This window comes from Lutra lutra, chromosome 14 (assembly GCF_902655055.1).
Source record: "Lutra lutra chromosome 14, mLutLut1.2, whole genome shotgun sequence".
In the NCBI taxonomy this organism is placed as follows: Eukaryota; Metazoa; Chordata; class Mammalia; order Carnivora; family Mustelidae; genus Lutra; species Lutra lutra.
Genome location: NC_062291.1, coordinates 7,076,160 through 7,087,590, shown reverse-complemented (window position 1 = coordinate 7,087,590; position 11,431 = coordinate 7,076,160). Strand labels below are relative to the sequence as shown.

General features: G+C 46.3%; 1 protein-coding gene across 3 annotated transcripts in view; it reads left to right on the top strand.

Moving 5' to 3' along the window:
• The first annotated feature begins 1,600 nt into the window (after positions 1–1,600).
• LYST (lysosomal trafficking regulator) overlaps positions 1,601–11,431 on the top strand; it is a 188,617-nt gene continuing 178,786 nt past the window's right edge. Inside the window, exons 1-2 of one of the 3 annotated variants that reach the window (XM_047703368.1) lie at positions 1,601–2,065; positions 4,140–4,313. The gene's annotated coding sequence lies outside the window, so the exon portion shown is untranslated. The remainder of the gene's footprint in view (positions 2,066–4,139; positions 4,314–11,431) is intronic. The other 2 variants (XM_047703372.1, XM_047703371.1) reach the window with 2 other exon arrangements.

Genomic DNA, 11,431 nt, shown 5'->3' with positions numbered 1-11,431 from the left:
GATCTGAGTTGAAGTCAGATGCTTAACCCACTGAGCCCCCCCAGGCGCCCCGAGGGATGTCTTTAATGTATCAAAATACTTCGGGGCTTCTTTTAGGTGTCACAAAGTGAAACAAGCCAACAAACATCTCAAGGGAAAGAAGAATTTTCCTAGAGACTTTATTTCCACAGCTTTCAGGTGGTTTTCATGTTGGAAAGATAAAGAAGTTTCTTTTGGTCCCTTTGACCCTGACATCTCTGTTGGGTTTGTGTCCCTGAGTTATACTAGACCTGACACAAGGAAAGCAAGTACAGACATCTGCACTTGTCTCTGAGTGTGGCCGGAGGAGTCACGTGAGCCGATGACGGTAATAGCCATCACAGGGCAGAGTCGCAATCACCATTCATTATCAAGGACCTAACACACAGGGCACATAACATCTCAGAATACATTGACAGTTACTTGTTTAGAAACTAATGATGAAGACTGTGCCAGGTGTTTCAGTGCTCGGGCAGGCGTGGAAATTGAAAACCGTAAATGATGTGGTGACGTCTATTATAAGCATCTACTTTAAAAGCTGTTGTTCTAGGCTCCACCGTGATGTTATAATATGAATTACTTTAGCTCTCATCTGGAAAATAGTATTCTTGGTATCAATTTCCAGGTACAGCAACAATCCTAAGAGTTCTGAGCAAATACAGATAATATATAATAGTGACTCAACAAATATTTACTGCCCATCTACTATGATGTCTGTAGATACATATCACACACACACACACACACACACACACACAGAAAGCAGTCTAGTCTGTAGTTAAGAGCATGATACTGGAAGTGAAACAGGACTGGGCTCAAGTGCTGGTACCACCATTTAAAAGCAGTGCGACATTGGGCAAGTCTCAGGTTCCTTATCTGTAAAATGGGAACAAAAATACCTCCAGGGCAGAACCGTTGTGAAGATTAAAAACAACAACGCCTGTAAAGCACTAGCCCAGGCCCTGACTTAAATATTCAATAAAGGGGAGCGACTGATTGTTTTTATATGTACCTGCATATGGATTTGAAAGTAAAACTATAAATTCAGAAATCCATAAGAGGCGTGGGATTTAAAAGATGACAGCAGTTTTTAATCAAAAAGTCATTTCATGATGTATTTCTTTTTAATCCAAATTTTAAACTAGAAATACTAGCAGCTTTAAAAAGGAGAGAGCCAGATGTCAGCACAAAGGAAGGGTAAAAATCTGCACTACGAGCTAGGTGAAAGTTTGCGACCGGGTGGTTGGTGGCAGTGGCGAGGCTCAGGATTCTCTTTCTCATGGTTAGCTTCGTTCTCTGTCCTCCAGAGGCTGCAGAATTCTCAAATTCAGAGTAATGACGATCCTTTCCGGGACAAACGTAGGCCCTCCCCCTCTGCAGGAGAATCAGGGTGCCGTGACTCATAGGAGCCACCACGAAATCACTAACTGGAAATCCTTGCTGCAGCCCCACTGCAAAGGAATTGGGCTTGATTTGCCAGATGCCCCATGTGATCTGAATGTGGCCACCTGCCAAGGAGCCAGGGGCAGAGAGGGCCACTCGCTTTCCTGGCAACACAGACATTGCCTAGCTCCATCACCAAATGCAAAAGCAGCCTTGGGCAGACTCGCAGCCATTTCCAATGACAGTTTGGCTTGGATGAGGGTAGTTTCAGTGCCCGTGTTTGGTGCATCGCCTCTTTCGGCAGTTCACCCGTTCTTCCACGGGGAGGCTGTGTTCTGAGGTTCTTGCGGTCCATGGAGCTACCGCCTTCCCCATCTGCTCCCGTATCTTCCTCTGGTGACATCAGACCGTGCCGCAGGCTTTGCCTTTGACATCTCTTAGGCTGTTTGACTCAACTGTGCGTGTTCTTACGTTGCCAGAATGATCCTCCCCTAAGCTGAACGGAAGCCAGAAGTTAACTACAAACAAGTGCCGAAGATTGCTTCGCAGCGTGGAGAACCTGTTTCTCTGCAGCTGACCCAGAGGCTGGTTGCTAATCAGCCTGCCGTGGGGCTCCCAAAGGAAAGAGTTCCTCGTTCACCTGGAGGAGGGAATCACCGTGCAGGTAGGTGACCATGTTTCTGAGACTTCCTGGTCGCCAGCTGAGCGTGTGTGCTGCTCTGGTGGGCCGGCTGGGGACAGGCTGAGAACTCGAGAACCGCTGAGTCAGGGGATCAGCAGATGGGGTCCTGGCAGCGCTGGGGCTCCTGGGAGCTGGTCCCGACAGGCTGCTTGCTCAGAGAGTGGTCGGGTACTGTGCAGAAAGAGGAGGAGAATGAAGATACGCCTGTGGAGTGGGCTGAGCCAAAGACCCTCGCTAGAAAGACTGCAGCTCTGGTTCTTGGATGCCAGGAAACTGACATGGTTGGTCTGGGGCATGTCGTTAACTCCAAGGACTCATTTAATAAACGGGTGCAGGTGGACTCCCGGGTGCCTGAAACCCAGCAGACCCCAAGGGCACTCACTCTTTCTCTCTCTCACCCCTTGCTGCTAGTCCCCGTCTGACCTCCAGCCTCTGTTATATCCCTAGTCTGTGCTAAGGAGATTTCAAGTCTCTCCCTGCTCCTCTATCTTGGAGGCCAGACGCTGGTGTGTGAGGAAGAGGGAGTGGGCATAGAGCTATGGACAGGAGTGGGGAATTATGAAGGGGACAAGTCCCACAGCTGCAGTTGTGGGGGAGGGAAGGGGAGGTGGGGAGTCTGGAGGAGATTCGAAGGAGTGCTCAGAGGAGCCAGAATGCCCACCCAGCTGGGAGGCAACTGAGGATCTGCGGAAGACAGGATTCTAGAGAGCGGGAGTCGAGAACGAGCCCCGGCTAGGATCATGGTTGTGTGGGTCTTGAGCAACTGTTCTGAGCCGGGACGTGGAGAGCCTGGGGATGGGTCAGGCTGGCTGGGGGATGGATGAAGCCAACCCCGAAGCCTGGGAGCCACCCCCACCGCACGAGCCTCCTCTTCCCCACTTCTAAGTGTTTCCCAAAAACCTTTGAATGGCCCCTTCCCTCCCACATCCTCTCAGCTGGGCCCTCGTGATCTCTCCCTTGGCTCATTGCAATGGTCTTACCACCAGAGTCCCTGCTTCTCATGTCTTCCCCCTCCAATCCGTTCCTCACACAACTGCCAAACATCATCTTTCCAAAATGCAACCTTGGTCACGTCTCCAAGCTTAAAAGATTCCAGTGGCTTCCCACTGCCTGCAGAATAAAGCTCAAATATCTTGCAGGGCAGGCCGGGCATTCAAGACCTGTCCCCGCACCCTGCTATTGTGGCTTCATCTGCTGTAACTTACCTGCAAGTATCCAGGCACCTGGACGAGTTGCTCTTCCTGGAATATGACCTTGCAATCGCCTTTTGACTTCCTGACGTTATCCCCTTAGCCCCGAATACCTTTTTCTTCTGTCTCATCTACCACAGCTCTCCTCATCTCTCAAGACAAAGCCATGTCCTCTGAGAAGACTTCTCCATCCCTCTCCTTCCAGATCAAGGTTAATTGCTCTGTCTCCTGGTGTGAGTGTGTGTATGTGTGTGTGTGTGTGTGTGTGAGAGAGAGAGAGAGAGAGATATAAACTATGTATCACACAAATCTTTTCCAGTTTTACCATTTGAAGTGGACAGTTCTGTGGCATTAAGTACATTCACATCGTTCATCGACCATCACCAGTAGCGGTCTCTGAACTTTCTTGTCCTCCCCGACTAAAACTGTCCTCATTTAACACGAACTCTCCACCCCCTCCCCCAGCTCCTGGCAAGCAGAATTCTGCTTTCTATCTCCATGAATTTCACTAAACTAGGTGCCTTCTATTAGTGGAATCGTACGCCCTAATTCCCTTCATGACTGGCTTGTTTCACTTTGCGTGATGTCCTCGAGGTCTGTTCCTGTGGCAGCCTGTGTCAGGAAGAACTTCCTCTTTGAGACTGAGTGATGTGCCATTGTCCGGACCTACTGTGTTTTCTTTGGGCGTTCATTCACCTACGGATCCTTGGGTTGTTCCACCCGATAATTACTGTGATGCTGGTGCTGTGAACAGCGGCGTTACAAACATCCACTCAAGGTCCTGCTCTCGGTCCCTGGAGAATGCACCTAAGGGCAGAATTACTGGGTCATATGATCATTCTGACTTGTGTCTTTCTCCCTCTGAGCTCACTGTGCCTGGTAAGTGTCACCTTCAACACAGAAATGCAGCCGTATATACATTCCCTCGCAGTGACGCTGGGAAAATTAAGGCACAACAAACACCCCGCGAAGTACATTTGACTGTGCCCTGCAGTGAAATATGTTTCCCACATAGAGAAGTTGCAAACCCCTTGAAACGTGTAAGTGCTAATAACACTTGGACTCTAAAATTAGACTCTGGCAAGCAAGATGCTTCTAAGAAAATCCTTTCAAGAAATCCAGTTAGCGCATTTGTCAGTGACTACTTGGTTAGGACACGCTTGGGAGTGTAGAGAAAAGAGTCCCCTGTTCCAGCCCTGCCCTCCCCTATACAGTTTATCTTTCTCTACTAGTTCTCTAGGCTCTGATTCTGCCATCAGTAAAATAACAAATGTTCCTGTACACTCATCAGAAAAGACCGATCCAAATGCTCAGAACACACACACACACACACACATAGAGATCATCCGAATATCATAGCACCTGGCACCCCAGGCGACACCGGAGCATCTTTAGCCGTCAGCAGGATCCGTATTCATCTCTCAAAGCAAGCTAAATGGAATTCTTTAAAGGGTGGAGGACACCAATACTTGATCATTCCTATTCCGATTAAAAAAAAAAATCTCCGGGACGCCTGGGTGGCTCAGTTGGTTAAGCAGCTGCCTTCGGATCAGGTCATGATCCCAGCGTCCTGGGATCGAGTCCCACATCAGGCTCCTTGCTTGGCGGGGAGCCTGCTTCTCCTTCTGCCTCTGCCTGCCATTCTGTCTGCCTGTGCTTGCTCTCTCTCCCTCTCTCTCTGACAAAAAAAAAAAAAAAAAAAAAAATCTTAAAAAAAAAATCTCCGAGTAGAAAGCACAATTCCAGGGACATTGGGGGCGTATCTGATAGGAAAGGAGCTGGCAGGATTTTAAAATGTGACAGTTGAGGAGATTGGTTTTTGTAAATAAGGAATAGGCACAGAGAAAGAAAGCCCTGAGCCAAGCTGATTAAAAAAAAATCTGAAAAAATACTCTTGGTAAAAATAGATGGTAAGTCCTATGCTTTATGTGCACATCCCATCTGGGCAGTATTGGCATGAGTTTTTCTGAAAACCTGCAGGTAGAATATTCTAGCCTACTCCACATGGTTATTTCTGGGCGATAGTACCAGTGTGCCAAAGATGTCTTCATAGTCACTGTTAGGATGTTGGTGCCAAATTACGACACTTTTACTGTGTCATAAACCAGCACAACTCCTTGCCTTCAAAGAACTGACCGACAAAGTTAGTTTCTTTTTTCTTTTTTTTTAATTCTTAAACCTTATTTTAATTCTAATATAATTAACATACAAAGCTATATTTGTTTCAGGTGTACAATATAGTGATTAAACAACTCCATACTTCACCCCGTGCTGTCACGACAGGTGCACTCCTTAATCCCCATCACCTCTTCCACCCATCCCTCCCATCCCCACGCCCTCTGGTAACCAGCTTTTGTTCTCTAAAGATAAAAGGCTGTATTTTGGTTTGTCTCCCTCTCTTTTGATCTTTTGATTTTAAAAAAAATCTTATTTTTCAGTGTTCCAAGATTCACTGTTTACACACCACACCCAGTGCTCTGTGCAATACGTGCCCCCATTATTACCCATGACCAGGCTCACCCATCTCCCCACCCCCTTCCCTCCAAAACCCTCAGTTTGTTTCTCAGAGTCCGCAGTCTCTCGTGGCTTGCCTCCCCCTCCAATTTCCCCCAATTCTTGTAAGAAAGTTACTTTCAGATCTTCCAAATGACATCCCTCTCCTCCACGTTTTTAGGTCTTCTCCAGAAGGGAAGGGAGTACAAGGCAAGACTACTGATTTTCTTTTTTTCCACATAGACTGATAAACTAACATTAAGTGGGATGTTTTCTCCCTTCCTCCATTCCTCCCTCTTCACTCCCTGCAACTGAAGAAGCGGTCAGGGAAAAGAACACCTGTTTGGAATGATTCCGGGATTCGGGCAATACAATCAATCACTTGTGTGTGCAAGAGAGAAAGCCCAGGGCTGCACACATAAAAGGGGGGAAAATGAGACAGCACTTCTTCTGACAACTAATACCCCTTTTGGGGGCTCTTGGTTTACGGATCTGTGTATCTCTATTTTAGAGAGTTCAGAAACAGCCTGGAAAATAGAAAGGAATTTAGTGTGAAATAGGGTCGCGTTTCGAAGTAGTGGGGAAAAGATGAGGGCAGTGCCTGGTGTTAAGACAAGAGACGATCCATTAGGAGGCAGATGTCCTTTCCCTGCTCTCCTTCCCTGTAAGTGATGTCTGTCACACTGATTCTCAGGCATCTGGTTAGGCAGCCATGGAGGGTGCCGTTCGGGGGCACTTGAGGTGAATATTGTTGGCACTCAACTCTTTCCCACCACCTTGGCTAGCCCAGTCCCCAGTGGCCACCGAGTCAGCTTATTTTCAAAGACCTCCCTTATATATCTAACTGGAATCTATCAAATTTCAGCAACCACCTTCCCCACACCCAAGGGATGAATGTTCTAATTCCATTTCTCATTGTTGTGAATCAGCCACGGTGGGTAGGATAGCTGCTCACCTTGTAGCTGCTTCAACATGTAAAGGACCCAGGCCACTAGAGTGCCTAAGTTGGTCATGAAGGATCGCCACTGGGGCATTCCGAGCTGGGCTTCCAACCATGAGGGGAGGTACACCTCACAGTAAATTCATGTTGCCTGTGTCCCATCAGGAAACCCTCACTCTGTAGTAGACCTGATTTATCAGTAGGCAGCAGAGTTCCAGAAACGGTATTATAGGCTGGGCAGGAAACAAGTCCGGAGGTTATCCTGAGGGGTGTGTGACCTTGAGAGGGGTGCTTTACACGACATTTCCTGGTCATGTATTATTCTGATTTGGTGACCTCACATTCTTGGCGTGTGCTTTTAGTGTCTGAGAAGACACTTGCACTGTATGAACAGCCATCGTAGAAGCAGAGCTATAGTCACTCTTTTTATTTCCAGTTGCTGTGTCTGATTCTTTGCGAGAGTGTGTCTGATGTTAGGGGGTCTGGGGGATAAGATGGAAAGGGGAGTATCTTTCAGAAATCACGGAATTTGGGAGAATCGGAGTCAAGTGGCAGCTTGCACACCGACCACAAAGTCCACCCGTAGGGGCAAGGTTCTTGTCACAGAGTCACTTCCCCCTTGCCCAGGGAGGCAATGCATTTGGTGAGACCATCTCGCGGCAAGGAGTCCTCATCCCACTGAAGGCAGAGCTTACCTGCTCCTGGGATGCTGCCTTGGGGTTTTGCTGATTCAACTATTCTGCTACACTAACGCGTGAGAAGTGACAGGATGATATCTATTTTTTTTAAATTTATGGATAAAAATCCAGGAGATTATGTTATTAAATGGCCCAGATATTTTTAGATACTTGCTTATCTAAGGTCCTTTGTAGTTCACAATGATGCTTTAATATGTTGTCTCTGATAAACCATTTTCTCAGTTCAAGTCCTAGAATCTAGAAACACCCAGTCTTCACTTCCTATTTCAGTGATTGATTATCCAATATAAGGTCTGTGATTTTTCCCCAATATTATTGTGTGTTCCGGGCCCCTTTTCTGTGTCAGACCGTCTACTTCCAAACAGAGTCTTCATTTTATTTTCAATGAGATGGCTCACCCAGGCTGCATCTGTTCTGCTAAAGGATACCGATTTCTCAGACCTTTGCTCACAGAATAGCTGCATCAGAAACACAAAAGCTGCCCCTGAGTCAAGGGTTTCCAAAATGAATTCTAGGTTCCTTGGAGCCCTGTGTTTTCTGCATGGCTTGGATGTCAGCGCACCTGGTCAGGGAGAAGGGCTTTGCTATGATTCAAGACTCCAGGCAGACATCTGAAGAGGGACCTCCCTCTGCTGCGACTGACACACTGCAGCCTCTCCCCCACTCCCATGGGGTCATTTTTGCTCTATATATGACTTTGTTCTCTGATATTACTACTTGTTTGTATGGATTCTAATGCACAGCTGCCTGGGACCAGGGATTCTACATAAACAGTCTTTTCCATTTTTAATCTCAGATGCCTTTCAAATATATTTTTTTAAAGATTTTATTTATTTATTTGACAGACACAAGTAGGCAGAGAGGCAGGCAGAGAGAGAGGAGGAAGCAGGCTCCCTGCAATGCGGGGCTCGATCCCAGGACTCTGGGATCATGACCTGAGCCAAAGGCAGAAGGTTTAACCCACTGAGCCCCACCTTTCAAATATCTTTGAATCTCAAGACAGAGTTAGAACTAGGGTGCTGGTGGGAACAAATTTGATTACCAGACCCTGTGCTGTATGTACAAGCATCCCTTCCCTCTGCAACCCAAGTTTTATTACTAGAGGAGCTTGTGTTCCCACTTCTCCAGAATACTCCTCCCTGATTCGTGCCGATCTATTCCTGGAGGGTCCCACTGGGACCCCTACAACTCCCACTATCTGAATTCCATAGGTAAACATAGCTTCGGCTATGTTTTAGCATTAATACCCAGTTCTGGCTCCAAATATGTTACAGCTCTTTACCTCTCAGATTAGTTTACATGGTGAATTGGGGAAATGATTATGTAATTTTTATAAGTTTGATTTCCTTTTGCATAAAACAGTGCTTTACTGACAAATAGGATGTCCCATAAGAATGCTCACAGATATAAACCATTTGGATATTGCAGGCACGAATATAAGGTTTTAAATAAAATTTCCTTAAGTATAAAAGACACGTCACCTAACAACGGTTGACCATGACTGACTACACCTCTAACAACGGTTGACCATGACTGACTATCGGTCATAGAAAATTCTCCCAGTTACGTGTGTTCCTCTGTGTCGTTATCTTCCTTGTTTACTCAAAAAACCTATTGAGCAGCCTCTATCTGCTCAAAATGAGTCCTAGATAAACTAGAGTCTCTTTGAGTTTATTATGTCGTGAGGACTCTAGATAAACTAGATAAACTTGAGTCCTCACGACATAATAAACTCAAAGTGTATTTGAGACTAACAGATAACAAGAATAGGAGTAGTTATTGGGAGGTAGGGAAACAAAGAAGACTATCAGAGGTTGTGTTCTCACTTGTCTGCCACAATTACTTGGGATGTACTTTCTCTTTTGGTAGATAAAAGAGAGAAAATGTTGGGCGCCTGGGTGGTGCAGTTGGTAAAGCAACTGCCTTCGGCTCAGGTCATGATCCTGGAGTCCTGGGATCGAGTCCCACATTGGGCTCCCTATTCGGCAGAGAGTCTGCTTCTCCCACTGACCTCTCCCCTCTCATGCTCTCTCTCTCTCTCTCACTCAAATAAATAAATAATTAGAGAGAGAGAGAGAGAGAGAGAAATGCATACTTTAATTTATACCTTAACCTGTAGTTAGCAAATGCCTCTTGCACATTCGATGCAGCCTCAGGCCAGCATAGGACGAAGTCTGAGATAGCAAAGCTGTTAGGTGGGACCGACTCTTTCTGTCCATCCTGGCTTAGGGTAAACCTTTATCCTTTGGCGTCTGGTCCACCTTAAAACAGACTCTCCGCCAGCCACTCTGGGGAGTCAGCATGACCTGTTGTTATAGTTATAATGCATCCCACTAACAGCCACCCAATAGACCCAAGATATTTATTTGCCCCACAAGAGTTTAACCTATGTTTTGATGTCCTGCAACAAGTGATTGAGCAAGGTAAACAATGTGGAACGGGGCTTAGTTTAAAATAACCAGGATGGGGGTGCCTGGGTGGCTCAGTCGGTTAAGCATTAGACTCTTGATTTTGGCTCAGACCATGATCTTGGGGTTGTGAGATGGAGCCCCGTGTGGGGCTCTGCACTGGCAATGGAGTCTGCTTAAGATTCTTTGTCTCCCTCTCCCTTTGCTCCTCCCCTGCCTCCCCAAAAAATTAGAATAAAAGATAAGAGGACCAGGATGAAATATGGAGCAGTTATCTATCTGGGTAGAGTTGATGCAGAGGGAAAATATCAGTCATCACCCACTCTCCTGCCTGCTCTGCCAACATCACCCCCACCCTCTTTGAAATGGGGCCTTTACTCTTTCAACCTTGGGAAGGATGTTCCTGCCATCTTGATCTCCCTCATCGGTTTGCACACATGCCGTTCCCTCTCCTGGAGCGGAGCTTTTTAACTTTCACGTGCATATAAATCATCTGAGGATCTTGTTGAAATGCCAAGTATGACTCAGGAAGTCTGGGGTTGTGGATAGAGATTCTGGATTTCTTACAAGTTCCCAGGTGGTGCTGGCACTCCGAGGAGAGTCATGGCCCCAGTGCTGGCCTCACTGTTAGTGGCTTCCGGACACATGGTTTTATAGACGGCCACAACAGTAATAGTAACAGCCACTGCATCAACGAAAGAACTGAGCAACAAACCCTCTCAGGGATAAATCAGTTTGCCAACTCTTCATTGCCAATCGCTTTGTCAAGATAAGACACTGAACATATGCGTGGGAATGACTGCCATAGCCTACAGGAAGGTTATTTCAATTCCAAAGAAATACAAAGGCCATAGCTTTAGAAGGGGACTTTTTGAATTGAGTAAACTTAACTTTTTGAGTTGAGTAAACTTAACTGTGAAGAGCTCACAACACTCCTTTAATTTTTAAAATTTGGTCCATCTAGGCTGGGAGCACTAAAGGCGTATGCAAGAAAAATTGGTCTGCCTGAAGCTGCTGTGTCTCTTAGTCTCAGGTCTAGGGTCAGCTTGTCCAAGAAGGCTTTTCTCATCCCAGATGTGAGGTTGGATGTCCCTCCACCACACCCTAGGAATCCCCATGCATGACACCGTCCTCACCCTCATCACTCTCCATTGTCACTGCTTATCTTCCTGTCTGGGGTCCCCAGCAGTCCCAGGTCTTTGCTCTACCTTTGTATCCCATGTACTGCAAGTACATGGGAAATAACCTGTAGTTGAATCAATGCCTGAAATAATGGGTCAATCTAACAATATTACTGGTGAATTTGATGTCTGGTATTAGGTAGAGTTAGAGATATTTTTTTTGAAATGGTCCAAAATCATGGTGTATATGAAATTAGAGACAAAGTGTATACATTGAGAATCTTTTCATGTAGCATGTTTTTTGAGTGGGCAGTGAAACATAAAGATCTTCACCTCTTCTTCCCCTTGAATCTGACCAGCCCTTTCCAACACTTGCTTCGAGATGGCCAAGTGATATTCTGCTCTGTGAACTTGCAGATACATTTTTTTCTGGTCTTCTAAATGAGACACCACAAGCTTTAGAGGGTTCTTGTGATTTTTGAATCTGCTATCATCCCC